At 38.1% G+C, this 22,103-nt stretch overlaps 1 protein-coding gene and 1 pseudogene across 1 annotated transcript in view; both read right to left on the bottom strand.

The window, feature by feature from the left end:
* LOC110350225 (uncharacterized) overlaps nucleotides 1–22,103 on the bottom strand; it is a 362,121-nt gene that overhangs the window by 15,743 nt on the left and 324,275 nt on the right. The window lies entirely within an intron of this gene.
* On the bottom strand, nucleotides 819–9,283 carry LOC101722429 (G patch domain-containing protein 4-like; annotated as a pseudogene).

Raw genomic sequence — 22,103 nt, 5'->3', positions numbered from 1 at the left:
TCATTGGAAATTTACACCTTTACGTAATCCATCTTAGTTCTTATTCTTTCCCCATTCCTCTGCCCTCCCTTCAACCCCTCCATCCCTCCCTATTTACAAAGACTTTGTTTCCATTTTGTCATATTAATTCCATTCCCTTCTCTCCTTTCCCCTACCCCTCCCACTTCCCCTTCCCCTTTGCCTCTTTTCTTCCTATTTCACATTATCTTTTGTACCTTTTAGTCCTAAAATAGTTTGTGCACTGCCACGGAGGGTTAAATGTGCCCTGGAAGCCATGTCAAAGGGGTGTGGTTTGTTTGTAACTGGACAGGCAGAGCTGGCCCACAAAATTGCTCTGTGAGCCCCATGTCCCACTGTCCTTCAGGTTTGCCCCTTGTCCTCATAACTGATCTAGCCTACCTTATACTTCAACTAAAATTCATAGGTCCTAAATAACATGGGAGGTTAATAACAAAATCAGAGCCACTAAGCACTTACAATTTTGCTTACATTCCATTAGATATAGTTATCAACTCTCCCAGAAGCTTACTACTCTGATTTCATTCATTTGGGAAATGGTAATCACAGCTTGAGTTTTATCTTTAATTATTTCAAATAATCGGCAGCAAAATTTTTCACCCTGATGTAGTTTACCTCTGCGAATATTCTTTTTTTTTTTTACAACTAAACCTTTATTTGTATATTTTAGGCATACATAATGATAACACTCATCATAGGGAACTTGCATCTGTACAGGATATGTCCGCCTTTTTTTCCCATTCCCTCTTCCCCTCAACCCCCTTCGCCTCCCTATGTACAAAAGCTTTGTTTCCATTTTTTCCTTCCCAGAAGGAATTTCATGAAAGACCCAGAAGAAAATCTCATAATCTGTACTCAGGACTTTCCCAGGCTGGGAATAGAGATGTATTTTGGGACCCACCTGTAGGCCAGAAACCCAGGATAACGGTATTTGTTTATAAAAGTTAGAAATGGGCCACCTGTGAGCTGAATCTAGCCCACAGACCTAAATTTTATGTTTTTCTTAGCTTCACAATATTTAAAAGTCAAGACACTGCTGTAAGTCTACCTTTTCAGCTTCTTAGCAGGATGTTCCCTGGATGCATTCCTTTTCTCGGTCCTCAGCACTCCTTGTCCCTGAGCTGCCTGGCTCCTGGAAGCACTTGAAATCGTGGTCTCTGGGTTTGGAGCTGCAGAGGGCTCTACATCCACGCCCTCAGCTAAGGCTTGGCACTACGTGCTGCTGCGGGAGAGCTGTTTCCTCCTCTGGAGGGACTCCGTGGAGGGTGCACAAGTCCTGCAGCAATGCAGGTCTCAAGGCCGCAGATGGAAGGGAATCAGCTGAGCCTCACCTTGACTAGAAGTTCAGTCTCTCTGCTGCTTCTTCTTCTTGGCCCTCTCCTGCTCTCGGTGCTGCTGCCTCCTTTTCTCCTCTCTGCTCTCTGTTTCCCTAGTCGCATGGACCTCATTGTCATCACATACACCCAAGGCCTCTTCCTCCTGACGCTGCTGTCTCTTCTTCTTGCTTCTCTTGCTACTTCCCTCACTGTGTGTTCCGCTTTCTGCTTTCCTAGTCTCACTGCCTAAAGCTGTCTCCTCGCCTTCATCCTCTGTATTCAAATCCTCCTCACGCTGCCATCTCTTCTTGATTCTGCTTGGGTCTGTGCATGCCTTGCTCTCCACCTTTTCCCTGATACCCATCACTGCCTCCTTCCCTCTTTGCCCCTTACCCAAGACCCCTGTCTCCTCCTCTTTCTCTTCATGATGCTGCCTCATCTTTTTCTTCTTCTTCTGGGAAAGCTGACCAGGTTGTGCTCTGCTCTTCAGGTCCCCAAGCCCTATAGCTCCTTCCTCCTCACTCCCTACAGTCGTTCCCTCTCTCACCTAGGACCTTTTCTTCTTTATGTAGCCTTTTCTTCTTGCTTTTCCTGATGCTCTGGTTAGTGTATTCTAGGTGCTCATCATCTAGGTGTTCCTGATTCTTTTCTGTTGCTCTAGCCTCTTTCTCTTCTTTCTGTTTCCCTTTCTTTTTCTTTTCTTTTCTTTTTTTTTTTTTTTTTTTTTTTTGGAGGGGTTGCTCTCATTCTGGGGTGGGGAGGGCCCTGGATCCTGGCCTTTGAGACAAGCCAGGAAGGCCTGCTCCTGGGCCTCATGATCCCAAGACGGGCAGCCTGTGTGCTGTTTCCCCCTCACAGGCCTGGAGCAGCATCGTGCCGGTCAGACTCTCTGGAGGCATGGGCTCCTTCCTGTCATCACTGCAGCTATCCAAGTCTCTGTCAGGCTTCTCTTCACCTGAAGTCAGCATGGCTGTCTTCATAAACTTCTGATACAGCAAATTGGGCTTGGGGTAATTATGCTGGGTGGTCTCCTTAGAAAAGCACCTGAGGGGCAGAGAATCTCAGCTGGTCCCAGCACCCGGAAGGAAGCTCCCCCACTGCCATCCCAAGCTCCTAGGGCAGAGAGGTGAGCAGCGCGGGTGCCAGAAGCACCCCCCCACCCCCATGGAAATGAGAAGACACATAAACAAGCCTCAAAAACAGACTTCCAGATCACCTACACCAACCCCAAAGGGAAACGAGATAGAACAATCTGATACTCAACCACCTGGACTCTCTGAACTGGCAACAAAAGAGGATCTGGGAAAAATGAAATCAGAAATAATTACTCACATAACAGCAAAGATTTTGCTCATGGTGCAAGACATGATTAATAAATCTAGAGAGGACACAGATCAAAACATAGAGAATCTGAGGAACATGATGGAATCCCAACATAGGAAACAAATGGAATCCATAAAACAGATACAAACAGATTTCTAACAGATTAAAAACTCCATTGAAAGTCTTCACAGCAGAATGAACCAATGTGAGGATAGAATTTCACATATAGAAGATAAAATTGCAATTAGTGACCAGGAAAAGAAAAATTGCTTTAAAATTGTAAGGGAACATGAGAAATCAATCCAGCAGCTGCTAGACGATGCAAAGAAGAATATCCTAAGACTGACTGGAGTCAATGAAGAAACAGGAGAGAGTGCAGATGACATAAAAAAACTGTTCACAGAAGTGATGGCAGAAAACTTCCCAAGGAGGGGAAAAGAACTTGACATACAGATAAGTGAGGCATATAGGACTCCAGCTAGCCTTGATTAAAAAAAATCTACACATAGGCATATAATAGTTAGGATTCCCAAAATCCAACAGAAGAACAAAATTCTACAAGCAGTGAGAGAAAAGAAACAAATCACATACAAAGGAAAGCCAATCAGAATCACAGCAGACTTCTCAATGCAAACCCTCAAGGAAAGAAGAGCTTGGAGTGATGTATTTCAAGCCCCAAAGGAAAACAGCCTCCAACCCAGACTGATGTACCCTGCAAAACTATCTTTCAAAATCGATGGAGAAATAAGATACTTTCATGACAAAGAGCACCTCAGAAACTTCATGAATACCAAACCAACACTCCAAAAAAGTTTAGACAATACCCTAGGAAAAGACAATGAGGATCACAACCCCAGGAAACCCAGCAGAATTAATCCATTGGGCATGACAAATTAAACGTAAAGGGGGAGAATCCAACAAAAAGAAAAAGTCATGACAAGACCTTTAAAACTTTTAACTTCATCTCCCTAATGAGTCTATAATTCAATCTTATTATTGTACTGATTAGTATTTTTCTGATTCTAGAGTTCCACACCATTCCTTGTGCTATACTGGCTATTTATCATCTTCTTATGTCTACTTTTTAATTGGGTTGTCTATTAATGAGCTCTAAGAATTCTTTATATATTCTGCTCATAGGTTATATGCATTGGAAATATGGTCTGTTTAAGGACTACTTTTCATTTTAATGATGTCATTTAAAGTTCTAAATTTTGATGGAATCTCATTTATCATTTTTTTCTTTTATATATCATGTTTTTTGTATCCTAGCTAGTTCTTGCCTACCCTGAATTCATAAATACTTTCCTTATAATTTCTTCTTAAAGTTTTATACTTTTAGGCTTTCTTATTTAGGTTCATAGATCCCTTCAAGTTATTTTCATGTATGGAAATAAAGGGTTGAGGTTAATTTTTTATATATGGATACCAGGTGTTCTGGTGCAGTTTGCTGAAAACACTCTCTTCCAGGGCTCTTGTATTGAGTTTATATTCTATAAAATGCTAATGTTAAATAATCTTTCAAAACTCAGTGGACCATATATGTGTGGTTCTATTTCTAGATTCTCTGCTTTATTCAAATGATCTATATGTCTTTCCTTACACCAACACTGCCTTGATTACTATAGCTTTAGAAGAAGTCTTAAAATTAGGTACTAAACGTCTTCCAACACTGTTTTTGTTTTTGTTTTTAACTTTTCTAGGTCCTTTGTACTCCTACATAACTTTTAAATTTCAATATCCAATTCTTCATTTATAGCAAGTATACACAGACTTTAATTTTTATACATACCTTGTGTTTTCTAATCCTGCTAAATTCAAGTACAAGTTCTAGGGGCTTCTAGAGATTTCTTAGTATTTTCTCTGTAGGTGATCATTTCATCTACATATAAAGATTTTGCTTCTGCAGTGCCAATCTTATCCTAGTTGTGTCATTTTATTGCCAGACTATTTTGGTGGGGACTAGGTTTCAAAGTTTAGTGGACAGATAAAGAGTAAGCATATCTGGCCTTGTTCCCCACCTTAAGGAGAAAGCATTTTATCTTCTCCATTCATATAAGGCATTCTCACTGGAAGTATGGAGTACATATCTTTAATCTGTTGAGAATTTTCTGTTCTACTTCTAGTCTCCTGATAGCTTTTACCATGAACAGCTGTAGAATTTAGTCCAATACTTTTTCTCCAACTAGTGACAGGATCATATGGCTTTCTCCTTTCCTCTGTTAAAATGATGACTTTTGGGGGTGGGTCTTCCAATGCTGAACCAACACTGCCATCCCTACAACAAAATCACTTTCTACATCCTGCCAGATCTGACTTCTAATAGTTTGTTTTGTTAAACAAATTTCTATCTATGTTCATACTTTTTTCTTCTATTATCTTTATCCAGTTTTAGGATTAGCACCATGTTGAGTTCCTAAAATGAGGGGAGAAGTGTTCCTTCTTTTTTCTGCTTTAATTGTTTGATATAATTTATCAGTTAAAATGTTTATGAGCCTACTGTTGTCTTATAGGTAGGTTTTCAAGCTAAGAATATACTTTCTTTAATAGGTGCTATTCAAATTTTATATTTCCTCCAGAGTTAGTTTCATTAATTTGTCTTCCAAGTTACTTCTTAGAAGTTGTCAAATTTATTTCAAAAAATATTTTTGTAATATGCTTTCTATATCCTTTTAAATTCTGTAAAATCTGTGGTAATGTCTCCTAGATCTTGATATTGTAATTTTTAAAATGTATAACTGATATTGTGTAACAGGAAGAAAAGGTCTAAAGGAGCAGGGGAATTGGGAGGGGTAGGGGAAGGGAAAACAGAGAAAGGAAAAAATATGAGAAGAGGAAAAAAATGGAAACAAGGTCTTTGCAAATAGGGAAGGGTGGAGGGGGTGAAGGGAGGACAAGGGAAGGGGAAAAAAAATAAGAACCAAGAGACTCATGTAATGGTACAAGATCCCAATGATGAATGTAACTGTATTTTATACCTAAAATGTACCAATAAAGTTAATGGGGGGGAAAAAAAAAGAAAATCGCCTGATCTGTACTCCATCCTGCCCAGTTTCCACCACCAGGTTAGCTGCAGTCTTGTTGGAGAGCTCATTCCACCAGTGGTTTGTAAATTCTTTGGCAGGATCGTGTGCCGCCCCATGAATGTCTTGCTTCAGTGTCACCTTGAGGGGCTGCGTGATGCCATTCTCCTTCCAGTCCAGGCCTTTGCCTTGAGTCCATCCATGCTTTAGCAGCTGCTCCTCAGCAAACTCCAGCCCTCGACTCTTGGCCTCTGGGGTAACACTCATGGTGGGTGCAGAGGCTGTTTCTCAGGATCTCACCAGGGAAGGAGAGAACTTCGTCTCCTCTTGGTTGGGCGCCACACATTTCTCCTGCGTTGCTGCTGTGTTTCACTCTTACTGGGGCCCCCTTCTGAAATTCCTGTAATCTCAGCACTCTGGAAGGCTAAGGCACAAAGATTTCAAGTTCAAACCAGCCCAGGCACTGGCTCGTTACTGTGGAGTCCTCTCCAAGGAAGCATGTCACCTCTGCGAATATTCTTATGTCAACCAAGTTCATAGTCTCTATCAATTTTTCTGTCACCTAATCACCAAGGTGAAATTTTATGTATTTGTCTGCTTGGGCTGACATATTAAGTACTACAGGCTGATTGGCTTGAATGACAGGATTTGATTTTCTCATAGGTCTGGGGATAGGAAGTCCAGGATCAGCATGTCAACATGGCTTCTGATGGGGGCTCTTCCAGGATTGCAGACACCCATCTTCTACTGTATCTTCATATGACAGAGAGAGAACTCTGTCTGCTCATCCTCTTATAGGACACCAACCCCATCATTTATGGCCCCACCCTCAGAACCTCACTTAACCTCTGTCCCCTCCTCCCAGGCACTGTCCCCAAATACAGTCACTTTGGGGATTCCTGTCCAATACAGGAATTTTGAAAGACTTCAATTCAGCCCATACCATTCTGCCCCTGGCCCCCCAAAATTTATGTCCCATACTCTCCAACTGGTTTCCAGCCTCCACCATTCCTGCACCAGCACCTAGCACCTAGCACCTCATTTAGTCTACATTCAAACAATGACCACAGGAACCTTTAAAACTGTAAATCAGGTCATGTCACATCTCTCCTTCCAACAGCCACCCCCTTTAACTTAGAGTAAAGCCAAAATCCTTACAGGGCCACCAAGACACATCACTTCCCTTTATGTTCTGATCTTATCTCTTACTTTCCACCTGTCCTCTATAGTCTACTCGCACTGATCTCTTTTCCATTGTAAAAAATGGTCCTGCCTTGAGGCCTTTGTGTTTGTTCTTCTTTCAGCCTGGAGCACTCTCCACCCAGATGGCCTTAGAGATCACTCCTTCTTTTGCCTCTTCCAGGACTTTGCCTGAGGTCACTTTCTCAGTCAGCCTCTCTAATTCTATTGGAATTTTTTATTACTTTCATTGCAATAATCTCCCTCCCTCTTTCTTTATTTTCCCTATATTGTTTATGACACATGTGTCAGATATGATATACTTACAGCAAACTTATTAGTTAGCATTCCTTATTTTTTTATTAAATAACTTTATTATCAAACACACACACATACAAAAAATTAAAACCACTCAGAGAAGAACAATGCAAGGGGAAAAAACTATAATAATATTCAAATACAGTGGAACTCAACCAAAACAGAACTGAAAAGCATTTAAACATTTTTCCATATAACTTAAAAAAGCATCTCAAACACCAACAAGACACCAGAGGATTTGATTTGTTTCAGAAAGGTCCCCAAAACCAACACTGAACAAATAATGATCTGCAAAAAATACCCTCCAGTTAGTTAGCAGACTCCACATAAGTGAAACTTCTCCCTAATTTAAATTTTGATACAGTCATATGACACACGATGGAAACACAATCCAAGAAATATATTATTAGGCAATTTCACCCATGTGTATCCTTGATTACACTTTCAATTTCTTACACTAGTGAAACTATCCAGTATTTACACACATGTGTCCTATTTATTTCACTTAAGAGGATGGCCTCAATATGTATCCATTTAGGTATAAATGTCTCTAGTTTCTCATTCTTTATGGCTGAGTAGTACTCCATTTTACAAAAAAAAAACCACATCATCTTTCTCCAGTCTCCAGTTGATGGGCACTTGGGCTGTTTCCAAGCTTTAGCTATTACAAACTGTGCCGCTATAAACATGCGTGCGCATATATCGATGTGGTAAGATACTTTTAATTCTTTTGTGAAGATACCCAGCAGGGGGATAGCTGGGTTGAATGGGACCTCTAGGCCTAATTCTTTGAGGTATCTCCATACTGATTTCCACAGTGGTTGCACCAGTCTGCACTCCAACCAACAATGGAGAAGGGTTCCTTTCTCCTCATACCTCCGCTGGCATTTGTTATTAGATGATTTCTTAATAGCAGCCATTCTTTCTGGGGTGAGATGGAATCTCAGTGTTGTTTTCATCTGAATCTCTCAAATAACCACTGATGTTGAAATTTTTTTCATATATTTATTTGCTGCTTTTACTTCTTTGTCTGAGAAATGTCTGTTCATTTCAGATGCCCATTTTTGAATTGGGTCTTTGAATTTCGGGGATCTGATTTTTTTCAATTCTATATATTCTAGATAGTCCTTTGTCTAAGGTACAGTTGCTGAAAATTTTTTCCCACATTGTAGGTTGTCTCTTAGCTCTGTTGATGGTTTCTCTTGCAGTGCAGAAGCTTTTTAATAAGATAAGATCCCAGTTGTTGATTCTTTGTGCAAGTTCCCAGGCCACTGAGGTTTTATTGATAAAATCTTTACCTATACCAATAACTTCAAGAGTTCTACCTAACTTATCTTCCAGAAAATTTAGTGTTTCTATGCTAATACTTAAATCTTTAATCCACTTTTATCTTAATTTAGTGCATGGTGATAGGCATGGGTCAAATTTTAATCTTTGGCAGATTGAAGTCCAGTTTTTCCAACACCATTTATTAAATAGGCTATCTTTCCTCCAGTGAGGATGGTTGGCTCCTTTGTCAAAGATGAGGTGGCTGAGCATATCTGTAGTTTCTGCATCTTCTAATCAATTCCACCGATCCTCAGGTCTGTTTCTTTGCCAGTAGCATGCTGTTTTTATCACAGTAGCTTTATAGTATAGTTTCAAGTTGGGGATCGTAATACCCCCAGCCATATCTCCATTGCCTAAAATTTCTTTTGCTATTCTAGGTCTCTTCTGGTTCCAAATGAATTTTTGGATTCTTTTCTCTAGCTCTGTGAAATATATTATTGGGATTTCAATCAGCATTCCATTGAACCTATATAATAATTTTGGAAGTATGGCCATTTTCACTATATTGGTTCTTCCTATCCAGGAACAAGGGATGTCTTTCCATTTTCTTATATTCTGCTCAACCTCCTTTTAAAAAGTGCTATAGTTTTCAGTGTAGAGGTCTTTTGCTTCTTTTGTTAGATTGACTCAGATATTTCATTTTCTTGTATGCTATTGTAAAAGGAATTGTTTCCCTAATTTCTCTCTCAGTGAGTCTATTATTGGTGTATAAGAAGGCTATTGTTTTTTGAGTGTTGACCTTATATCCAGCTACTCTACTGAATCTGTCAATTAAGTCTAGAAGTCTTTTGGCAGAGTATTTTGGGTTTTCAATGTAAAGTATCACATCATTAGCAAATAATGACAATTTAACTTCTTCCTTTCCTATCTTTATTCCTTTTCTTTCTCTTTTCTAATTGCTGTGGCTATTGTTTAGAGAACAGTATTTAGCAGGAGTGGTGATAGTGGGCATCCTTATCTTGTTCCTGATTTTAGCATGAAAGTTTTCAGTTGTTGACCATTTAGTATGATGTTGGCTGTTGGTTTTCCAGAGATAGCCTTAATCAAGTTGAGATAAAGACCTTCTATTCCAATTTTCTGTAGGGTTTTTATCATAAACAGGTGTTGGATTTTGTCAAATGCCTTTTCTGCATCTATTGAGATAATCATATGGTTTTTGTCCTTGAGTCTGTTAATATAGTGTATTACGTTTATTGATTTATGAATGTTGAACCATCCTTGCATCTCTGGGATAAATCCAACTTGGTCAGGGTGTATGATCTGCTTGATGACCCTTTTTATTCTGTTTGCCAGTATCTTGTTGAGAATTTTTGCATCAATATTCATTAGGAAGATTGTCCTGTAGTTTTCTTTTTGGGTTTTGCATTTCCCTAGTTTTGGAATCAAAGTAATAAATGCTTCCAGGAATGAATTTGGAAGCTTTGCTTCTCTTTCAATATCCTTGATAGGTTTAAAGAGTAATGGTGATAGTTCTTCTTTAAATGTCTCGTAGAATTCAACAGTGAAGTCATCAGGACCTGGGCTTTTCTTTGTTGGTAAATTTTTTATTACATTTTCAATTTCACTCATTGTAATTGGGGTGTTTAGGATTTCTATATCTTCTTCATTTAACTTTGGTAATTCATATATATCTAGGAATCTGTGCATTTCTTCTGTGTTTTCCATTTTATTAGAGTACAGGTTCTCGAAGTAAGAATTGATGATGCTTTGGATTTCTGCTGAGTCTGTTGTGACTCCACCTTTTGCATTCTTGATTGCATGGATATGAGCCTTTCCTTTATTTGATAAGGTTGGTTAAGGGTTTATCTATTTAATTTATTCTTTTGAAAAACCAACTCTTTGATTCATTAATTTTTTGTATCTTTCTCTTAGTCTCCATTGCATTGATTTCTGCTCTGATCTTTATAATTTCCTCTCTTGTATGAGCTTTGGGTTTGTTATGCTCTTCTTTTTCTAGGAGCTTGAGGTTCTGCATTAGGCTATTTATTTGTGTTCTCTCTGTTTTCCTAATATGGGCATTAACTACTATGAATTTCCTGTGTAGAACTGCTTTCATTGTGTCCCATAGATTCCTGTATGTTGTACTGGTATTATCATTTACTTGTAGAAACTGTCTAATTTCTTCTTTAATTTCCTCTGTGACCCATTGGTTGTTCAAGAAGGTGTTATTTAATTTTTGTGTATTTGTGGGAGTTTTGCAGTTTCTTGTGTCATTGATCTCTAATTCTATTGCACTATGGTCTGAATATATACAGGGGGTAACTTCAATTCTTTTACATTTACTTAGACATGTCCTATGAGATAGCAAGTGGTCTATTTTAGAGAATGACCCATGTGCAGCCAAAAAGAATGTGTATTCTGATTTTGTGGGGTGGAGCACTGTAAACATCTATTAAGCCCATTTGTTTAATAGCTTGGTTCAATTCTAGAATTTCGTTGTTAATTTTTTGTCTAGATGATCTGTCTAATTGTGATAAAGGGGTATTAAGATCCCCCACTACAATTGTATTAGAGCTTATTTGGTTTTTCATGACAATTAATATTTCTTTTGTATAGTTGGGGGTATTCATATTTGGTACCTATATATTTATGATTGTCATCTCTTCCTCTTGGATTGTTCCCTTCACAAGGATGTAATGACCATCTTTGTCTCTCTTAATTAATTTTAGTTTGAAACCTAGTTTGTCAGCAAATAGAATTGCTATGCCTGCTTTTTTCTGGGTTACTATGGCATGGAGAACTGTTTTCTATCCTTTTACTTTCAGTCTATGTATTTCTTTTTGAGTTAGGTGTGTTTCTTGTATATAGCATATTGTTGGATTTTGCTTCTTAATCCATTCTGTCAGTCTACATCTTTCGATTGGTGAATTCAGACCATTAACATTGATAGTTATAATTGATAGATATTGACTCATCCTTGTCGTGATGTTTTACTATTGGCGATTCTTTTATTTCTTGGTTTTTTTGTTGTTTGTTTTTTTTTCCTTTTGCTTTTAGTTTTTTGCCTAGTGACTTACCTTTGTTGAGACTCGTGAAGTTGTGATCTTTATTATGTTTTTCTAGGATATTGCTTAGGATTGTTTGGAGTGCTGATTTGGTATTTATGAAATTTCTCAGGTGTTCTTTGTTGTGGAAGTATCTAATTTCCCCATTGATTTTGAAAGATAATTTTGCAGGATACAACAGTCTAGGTTGGAAGTTATTTTCTTTTAGGGCTTGAAATACTTCACTCCAGGCTCTTCTTGACTTGAGGGTTTATGTTGAAAAATCTGCCGTGATTCTGATAGGCTTTCCTTTATAGGTGATTTGTTTCTTTTCTCTAACTGCCTGTAGATTTTGTTTTTCTGTTGGGTTTCAGGGATCTTAATTATTATGTGTCTAGGCATAGATTTTTTTTTATCATGGCTAACTGGAGTTCTATATGCCTCACTTTTCTGAATGTCCAATTCTACACCTCTGTCTGGGAAGTCTTCTACTATTACTTCGTGAACAAATTTTTTATGTCAATTGTATTTTCTCCTGTTTTTTTGTAGACTCCCATCAGTCTTATGTTATTCTTCCTTGCATCATCTAGCAGCCACTGGGTTGATTTCTCATGGTCCCTTACTATTTTTAAAAAATCTCTGTTTTCTTGGTCCTTAACTGCAATCCTGTCTGCTATATCTGATATTCTATCCTCAGATTCCCTCAGTCTGCTATGCATGCTTACAATGGAGTTTTTAATCTCTTGAATATCTGTTTGAATCTGGTTCACAGATATCATTTTTTTCTTATGTTGGACGATCATGGTTTCTATTTCTTTCTTATGCTGGGCATTCATGGCTTCCAGCATATTTCTAAGCTCATCTATTTTTTTATCTGTTTCTGTTCTAGAGCCTCTAATCATGTCTTTCACTCTGCTCACCATCTCTGTAGTTATCTGGGAGATTATTTCTGCTTTGAATTTTTCTAGAGCCTCATTCATCTGTTTTGTTACTTCCCGTACTATTAGTTCCAGGTGTCCAGGTGCTTGATTATCAGACTTTTCCACCTAGTTTTCCCCAGAAATTGCCTTTTGTGGGGTGGAAGCCTGGGTTTGTGACTTGCTTAAATGTCTTTTCATTTTTTGTTTTTGGTACTGTCAGTTATAGGTCAATGAGTCCCAGTAAGCCAGTCAGAGACCCCTGAGATTCAGAGAGACTTCTGGCTGCAAGTCCCAAATTGAGCTCCCTGCCCTCCCACAGGGTCCAACTACATAAGGCTCTACTACAGCTTCCAGCTGTCTTTCCCCTGAAAATAATCCAGGATCAAATGGGAGGTGATGATCCCTCCAACTTACCAAGTACAGTGGACTGGTGTGCCTATATTGCAGAGGTTCTCTTCACTTTTCCAGTGGGCTTCAGTTTTCATCAGGGAGCCTGAAAGGGGCCCTGTCTCTGCTCTTCACCTCTGCAACTCAGGACAATGGGCTTTATGTCCCTCTATGCCTCTGTAGTGTGGAACCGGGTAGCTGCACAGCCAAAAGGCCAGAGGCTGGGAGGGAGAGGGAGGCTGTTGTTACAACCACCCATGCAGCCAAACTGGCAGCAGGTGTGCCTGCCCAGGGCATTGTCCTCAGGGTCTTCTTGATGCAACCAGGTGGGGCAAGACAGAAGGATCAGGGCACAGCTATACCTGACCACACAGCCAAACTCAGCATTCTTTATATTTAAAGTAATGAAAGCACAACTCAAATTAAACAAAACAAAACAAAAGGAAATCTGTTTATCCAGGTAACTCAATATTCCAAAAGTTGGGAAGGATATAGTCAAGCACAGTCATTATTTACTATCATTAAATTTACTATTTCCTCCTGTGTGTGCTGGTTTTATTCACAGACTGTCATTTTCATGGCAGTAAAAATAGCTGGCACAGATTCGGCGCAGACTTTTCACCTTCATGCCTCACCAATCAAAGCAAGGGAAAGGGTATACCTTGTGCAGTGAATTGCCCTTCACTCCAATTGGACCAACTCTAACCAATCATGAATGCTGAGGCAATGCTATGCACTCATTGATACAGGCCCAAATCTTTTCACATCTTGTGCCTATCTCTGTGAAAAACTTACTCCCAGGGAGTGGAGCAAATGCTAGAGAAGCAAATGCAAAGTCCATCACAGCCACTGTGCTATATTCTGTACATAATCAGAAAAAACTATGCCTCATAGATCAAGGCGAGATCATCAATAAATGGCAGTCTACCTTTAATCAAAGCCAACACAGTTTGCCACCACTACCCCGAACTATTACACATCATGGTGAACCATTCACAGTCCCTGAATTTTCTTTCCATTAAAGAGGATTCTTGTCCAAATACGTCAATGAAAAGTGAGTGTTCATTGAATAGAGTAAACATTAGGACAATTCCTAAAAATTCAAGAGTAGAAAGATAAAATTCATTCCCTGACTCCATAGTCCTGCTTTGAAGGAGTGAAACTGAACAAGAGGAGGGTTAGGGCCTTTTACACTTGTTTCATTCTACTAAAATCAAAATTCCTGTCTCCTAGGTGATATCTATTTCTGGACTCTCAAGATAATCTTCAACTATGGCTTTTCCAGGATAGTTAGGACTTGTAGTCCAGATCAGAGTTGGAACACAGTGGAGGCAGCCACCTGGTGCAGCTGAGACTGCTTCCCTATGGACTGCAGGGCACCTTGATGCACCATCTGAGAGTTTCATCTGTGTCCCTGCAGTTCGTTGGCAGTGATTCTGCTCCTCTTCTCCTGCCTGCATCCCCTTCCAATATCATAGGTGTATGACAAGCACTCTGCCCCTCAGGCCACCCAGAATTCTTTCTTAAACATCATCATAAATAAATTATACTTGATTATCTAAATTTTTTCCTTGAGTCTTTCTTGAAAGGGAAATACTGCAGGAATTTCATGTAGAGAGACGGGACTCCAAGGCCCTTTTCCCAGGAAGCAGCTTTATTTGTGCCAGCACTGACTCAAAGGATTTTTATCCAAAGGCTGAGTGCCGAACATGGAATAGTTGCACTCTTCCACACAATTCTTGGGTCTTTCTCTCCATTATGTGAACATACACTAACATGTTACAGTCTGGTTGGGTATATATTAACATTCTACAGTCTGGTTGTGTTTATGGTTTATGTTACAAAGTTACATCAGAACTACACATGCTACACAGAGGCTGATATTGCTACAATGTAGAAAGTTCCTGCCCCAACACCTAGGGAGGGGCCCTACCACAAAACAACCAGAACAGCTAGTCTATAATGGGAAGTATTTTCCTTCCAGTTTTATTTTTATATTCAGGTAGTTAGAATCACAACCATGATCCAGAGACAAAATTGATATCTTATAATACATTAAACTACATATTTTTTTTCTGATGGTAGTACCCAAGACACAAAAACTAGGATGATCTGCCACTTCTCTGTTGACTAACAGAGCCTCTAAAGAGATTTCTTTAGTTTATTCCAAAAATGTTAGCATTTGGATACATAAGGGAGCAAAAGGAGATGATACTATGCACTCCCTTTCCTGGAACCTGGAATTTCACCTCTGCATTATAAGGGGACCATCTATTATCATTGTTCAATTGGAGTATTTATTTTTAAAAAGTAAATGCATTTTGTGCTTGATATTTGAAAATATTGTTAAGGAAAATGCACATTCACTTCAGATAAATTTAGATCCAGAATATCTTTCTAGATTGATTATTAAGGGAAGAATTCACAAAGGAAGTAAGATTTCAAGACCTTCTGGAGCTGGTGAGGAGAAAAATAGACTAAGTAGATGAGGTAAAATTTGTGTCAGACATTGTGTTGTTTGGTTTACAAGCATTAACACATTTAACACTGTGAGGTAAATATTCCCAAGAAGAGAGGATTTTAGCTCATGAAGGACAAATGTGCTACCCAAATAATAGAGCTAAACTTCACACCTAGGTCCCACTGAATTTAAAAGCTATTTGGCATTGATTAATTTTTCTCAAAGTATGTTTCAAGAAATAGCATGCCATGGAAAGTTAAGAACAAATACTTTTAAAGTTAGACAAAGAGGTTTGAAAAAATCCATTTAAAAAGTTAGTTTTTCTCTTAATTGCAATTGACCCTTCCATAGAGTAATTATGACATGAGTCTCTAAGACAAGATATATTATATAGCATTTCAACAATTCATTTGATGGAAGCCCTTTTGCACAAGCACTTGGGGATAATGACATATGTTCCTCAAGAAACAGCCTGACCTTGCACTTGCACCTACAAATAGAATCAATACAATACAAAGACTAGAAGCTTGGAGGAGGCACCTTGTTTACAAGTTTTCACTGAGATATATATATATATGTATATATATAGATATATATATATATATATATATATATATATAGAGAGAGAGAGAGAGAGAGAGAGAGAGAGACAAAGAGATCAATGAGGCCTCAACCACATCAAGAGAAAACATGAACATGTTAAGGACATGTTCTTGCTGTCTATTGCACTCTACAGTGAATTGCTTTAAACCAAACCTTTAAGATGATTTGCTTCCAAAACAAAGAAATATATGCAACAAAGATTCAGAGCATAGCAAAGTAAAATAAAGTTCTTACCAAGTCAATTTGTAAAGGAGAAAAGAAAACATGATGGTGATAAATAATTCTATCAATGAGCTTTTAAGAAAGGTATTAATGAATTTTATTTTAAATAGTTAAGTAAAGCAGAGTATTTGACCTTCTCTAATGATTTTAGTTTAAGAACTGTAACCCTAGGGATAACATTCAAGGCAAATTTTCAATCAAGATGTTGGTGTTCATTATATTCACAAGTGTGTGGTTGGAGCCGAACAAATCATGACCCACACAAAAGAGGTCCTACTGATTCCTTTCCTGAACAAGAGCTCGCTAGTTTTAAAAGTGAATTAGGAGAAGGTATAATAATAACTATAATTTTATGATGTGGGTAAATTACAATTTACTTCAAGGAAGTTATATATCATAAATATGTATTATACAATGTGGATATGTTTATATCATATACATGTACACATATACATGTTGTCTTAATTACTTTTATCATTGCTGAGACAAAATACCTAACACCCAAAGTTCAAGGATGAAAGGTTTATTTATCTCATAGTTTGTAGAGGCTCCAGTCCGTAATCTGCTGGCTCCAAGGCAGGGTGGCATAGCAGACAGGCATCGAAGAGGAGAAATAATTCGTGATGGGCAGATGGTAGAAAAATAAGGAAGAGAACTTAATAGCTTTTTGTGCCCCGTTCATACTCTATCTAGGCTACTGGGATTAGGCCAGTGCCAAACCAATCATTGCACAGATTAGCAATCACCCACTCTTAATCCCAGCATCATACACTCTAGATTCAGCCATCTCTAAAAATGTCCCACCATGACCAAATGAGGTTTTGGGGAGACATCTATGCACAAAGCATAACGCATGTATAAAGGTACACATGTATGCATATGTTATTCTCTTTTCCTTTTTTGCCTTTCCTCTTTTACTCTGCAATTACTATAAGGATTCAAGCTGTTAGTTACAGAAGCTGCTCTTTTCAATTGTCCATAAAATCCTCATCTTGAATGAAATTATTCTGAATTACTCTGCAATGTAGCTATTAAAAGCACTTTGGAGCTTTACAGACTTGAATTTGACCACAAGTCCCAAAACAAAACAATTGTGACACTTCATTCAAGTTAACTTTTTAAGATTCAGTTTCCTTTTATGTGAAATAGGCTTGCTGTGAGTATTGAATCATATATTATTGTAAAGTGTACAGGAAAGTTTTGGGCAAACTACCAATATAGTAGCTGGTATTATTTACTGATTATTATGAACACTAACCCCATTTAGCATTCCAAAGGAAATGTATAATTCTATCATCTTCTTAAGTGTTTCCACAGTTAACTTTAGTAACAAGAACCTTCCCAAGGTATGTGAGTCACTAGGCCTAATACCCAAAGAATTGATGTAGGTTTCATGCAAATTTTGCTGTGTATTCAATAATATATATCCCTGTTTGTCTTAATATAAAAATGTTTATAATTACTGAACAGAAGGAAAAATTACTGGTTTAGGAAGACACTAGGCAGAGAATACCTAAGTTTGACAAATCTATGTTAGGTCCCATAACTAATTCATTAACTTCTCTTTACTGTGAGCTTATAATATTTCTGCTTGAGGTATATTCTGAAATTTCTTAAACATAAATATTTGCTGATGCCATCCTGGCCTGCTTACAGGCTTAGGTAAAACTAGTGAAAGCTTGTCTCATTAAGGGTTTGGTGAAGGCAGCAGTGAGTTGAAATAGCAATCATAAGAAACGGAATAAAAATCATTGGCAAGATAGGGAAAAAGATAGTCAAGAAAAGACCTGAAGTCAAATATGAAATAATGAAGTCCAAAGAGAAATACATCCAGAAGTGTTTCAAGGTAAATGAGGTGGGAATGAAGCTGGGGAGGGCAGGCCACTCTTGGCAGTGCTGTGTGAGAACAGGTAGGTCAGGGAAATGCTTACCATGAATGTGAGCTAATGTGAGGTGTCATAATGAGTACAGGCCAAGAAGACATAGTTTTTGTCCCTCAAAATCAAAGCCAAGCCAAAATAGGTTAAATATTGTGCCCGAAACTACACAGGGAAGAGCCCTGATGAAAACTCAGGAGTCCTCACACTTCACCCCCAGGCCATTGTGAAATCAGGGTGTGAAACAGAGCCCAGGGAGAAAGAAGGAGGGATGGAGTGTGATGGCCAAAACACCTCATCAGAGCAATGTGTTTGTGAGAACCCTTTCAGATTAAAGGGGAAAAAAAGCAACTAAAAATAGTCTAATTAAAAAAGTAAGAATTTATTCTAATTTTGTGTTACTACAAAATTACCCATGGATTTCCTCAATGTAGCTACAAAACAGTAGGCAAAAGCTCAAAAAAGCCCATTCAGTGACCGCAACCTCCTATCTCATAAACTCACTGAAACACCATTGTGTCTCTAAAATCCATGTATAGATACCAGGGACGGATTCTCATTGGACCTGCTTGAATCCTTCCCCCTAAAATTATTCTGACTGTAAGAATGGAGAGTTAAATTTGGCCAGGCCTCGGTTAATCAGCTGTTTCTTTTTTTTAAAGGAGGAGAAGCTAGGTAGGGCATAAGAGAAAATGTTACTTGTTAGCCAGAAATCATAGCTACCAAAGTCCAACACAAAGGACATATAGAATTCACCCATCTTGGCCCATGGAACAATACATTAATTCTAGTAATTTAATTGAGTTGAATGGGGCAGTTAACTTTCAAACTTGCCCTAAAAAACAACATAATGAATTTGAACAATATATAATTGTGTACATTTTCCATGCATTATTTCCTTTATTAAATAATTCACTTTCTTTTTTACTCTTGCCATAAGATAGCCTGTCACTTGCTGTCTCCTCTTTAGAGATCTACTCTAGAGATATTGGTGTTTAATGTCTTGCTTCTCAAGAACCAGCTCTATAGGATACAGACGATATATACTTGCCAGAATCTACAAAATTTAGCCTTGATGTCAGCAACTATGACACAATTCTCTGATCCTCCCACACCTAAAGCTCTTTTCACTGAGCCATGGATCAACATCTAAGAGTCCCCAGAGGCAATGTGCTTCTGCTAAAGCTTACAATTGTTTAACACCTGAAATGGGATCCATTAGTCTCAGTATATAAATCTATGCATGCTATAATGTGAGGTCAGAGCTATAAAAAGAGTGCTGATGTCAAAATTGTTTTGAATTTATAATGTGGACATGAATCCTCCACACAGATAATGAAAATAAACTACAGGCATAGATACCAGCAAAACATTCAGGGAGTCTAGGTAGTCAACAGAGATAAACAACATAAGTAAAATGACATATTTAGTCAGTTAGTTCAGCAACAAATATTTTTGAGTGCCTGTCATGGGCCAGACACTGAGCTTATCACTAGGCACAAAAATATGAATGATATAATCGCTGCAATGGAGCTCAATATTTGGAAGAGAAGTAAAACGCAGAAATAGTGACAATATAACATGGTATTTGCTGAGCTACAGGTGTATTCAAAGCATCAAGAGAGATTCAAGGTACAAAGAGGTCACAGGAAAAGGGAACTTGGTGTGTTTTAGAGTTCAAGCATAGGCTTCCTAGACACTATAACATCTGAGCTGAGTTCTGAAAATGAGGTAAAACAGTGTACATGAAGGAAGGCAGGACAAGCATTCAAAGCAAAAGGAAAACATGAATAAATATACAGAAGTATGGAACAGCATGAGGTATCTTGAGACAAATGCATAGTCGTAGATTTTCAAATTGTACATTATAACTCAGGATAAGAAATGAAGTTGGGGGAGGCAAAGATAAATTTGAGATAGTGTTGTGGACTGAATGTTAGTTCCTCACAAAATTCTTATGTCAGAGCCCTAAACCCCATTGTAATGATATTAGAATGGTGGAACATTTGGGAGTTATTTAGGTTTAGATGAAATCATGAAGGTAGTGCCCACAGGATGCATTGGTGTCCCTACAAAGACAGGAAGAGATACTGAACATCTTCTCTCCACCATTTGAGGAGGCAGCAAAGGACAGGCATCTACAATCCTGGAAGTGGACCTTCACCAGAACACAGTCATGTTATCACCCTGCTCCCAGACTTTCAGCCTCTAGAACAGTGAACTATAGTATCTGTTGTTAAACCTACCTAGTCCTTTTTGTTATGGTCCAAGTAAACTGAGGCAAGTAGCAAGAATCAGTTCATGGAAAGTTCCCAAAGACTTAATGCTTCTATTTCACTTTGTAAGGAGTTAGAGTGTGAAAGCTATAAACAGGTCAATGTCAGGGTTACCTTTCGTGAATAACTCTGGTGGCTTTGCTGACTGCATACTAGTGCCACTGCAGTGACCCACTAGGAGGCTGTTGCAGCAGGTAATGGGAGAAGTGTTTCTAGCTTGTACTGGTATAAGCAAAAAGTAGATAAATATAGTAAGACTGTGGTAAAGAGAGTATGTGCAATGAGAGGGATGGAAAGGGATCAAGAGTGAGACCTGAGTGTTAGACCAATTGATAGAATAATTCTGAGACATCCTACACTTAACTCCAAGACAGAAGGCAGAAAGACTGGGGATATTAATCAGTTAATAAGCTATGGGCTAAGAGCAATGGATTCATGTTCTTGAGTGTATCTTACAACCTTAACTGAAATCCAAGTGCCCTCATAAGCATCAACCATCTTACGTACAACCACAACTAATCCAGAGCAACGATTATGGACTGTCCTCTTATCCCAAAGCTTTCTCCATCTCCCATAATTCCACTGCTTTAGTCTATAGCCAATATAAGTTCAAGGGAAACAACTCATCCTCTCATTGTTTTCATTATTTTAAAAATGTTCTTAGCTCTAGTGCAGCAAATATATTTTCACCTACTACCTCCTGTTGTGGTGGTAACAGGAACCTGTCCCAGGACCTGGTCCTTTTTTGGCTAGTATCTATAATGCTTCAATAACCAGTTCTATTTCATAGATTCCTTCAATCTAAGAGTTTTGATTTAACAAGACCTAAATAAACAAAAACATGGCAATACCAACAGGATAGCAAGAATACAAGCAAAGGAAAGATATGAAGCAAATGGTAGGGGAGAATATGCATTTTAACATGTAGTCTTTAACCAACCTGATGAACATCCTAGGAAGTTCTGCAGAAAAGTTGCTTTTGAACCTCATTTTCAGTAAAGATTTGGAAATGTAAGTTCGTAGAATGTGGGAAACAAAGAGAAGACATCACAAAATTTTAAGAAAAAGCAAGCTCATGAATGAAGAATCAGAAAGCACAATGGCTTTAGTTCTCTTCTCAAATTCCAAAGATAATGAACCTTAAGGCCATGGTTGTCACACAAGCATCATACAGCAGCACTTGTAACCAAGTCTAGAGAGACAGAGAGACAAGCAGGTCTTCAAAATAACTGTGGGTGCAGTTTCTGTTATGTGGAGTGAAACTGAATCAAATATACAAAAATCCAATTGAGTGTTTGTGAAAGCTAAATTGGCTAGGGAACCACACCCTAAAGTGAAAATAATTCCTCTTGATCAGTATGTAAAAAATATTTCAAAGATCTCAACTTTCCAAAGGCAAAAAACAAACTGAAAATGCTGTATGGACACCAAAAATAGCATGTGGTGGAAAAGGAAGAATAACATAGAAGACAGAGAAAAATCTCAAAGCAGGAGATTTAAAAACCAAGTGAAAAATAGATCTAAACATAGTAGGAAATTAGAGAACAAATACACTGTAATAGGAGTTTCAGCAAAGGAAATTGGGAAAAAGGAAGGAGGAAATCATTTAATAAATAATTCAAAAACACTTCTAAGAATTCTTTAAGACTTGGGCCTCCAAAATGAAAAGACTTACAATATCCACAATAGATGTACACTGAAACACATATCATAGAATTTCAGAACACAGGAGGAAAACCGAAGATTCTACAATTTTTATGAGTGAAAAAATAGCTCATGTGAAAAGAAGTCAGAACGCCTTCAGACATCTGACAGCATTACTAGAAACTAAAAGATAGTGGAGAACTGTCTTCAAATTGTAAAATAA

This window comes from Heterocephalus glaber, unplaced genomic scaffold, assembly GCF_053883595.1.
Source record: "Heterocephalus glaber isolate CG9 unplaced genomic scaffold, H.glaber_assembly_v1.0 deba00001509, whole genome shotgun sequence".
Classification (NCBI taxonomy): Eukaryota; Metazoa; Chordata; class Mammalia; order Rodentia; family Bathyergidae; genus Heterocephalus; species Heterocephalus glaber.
The sequence above is the reverse complement of the archived record's forward strand: the minus strand, read 5'-3'. Positions and strand labels throughout refer to the sequence as shown.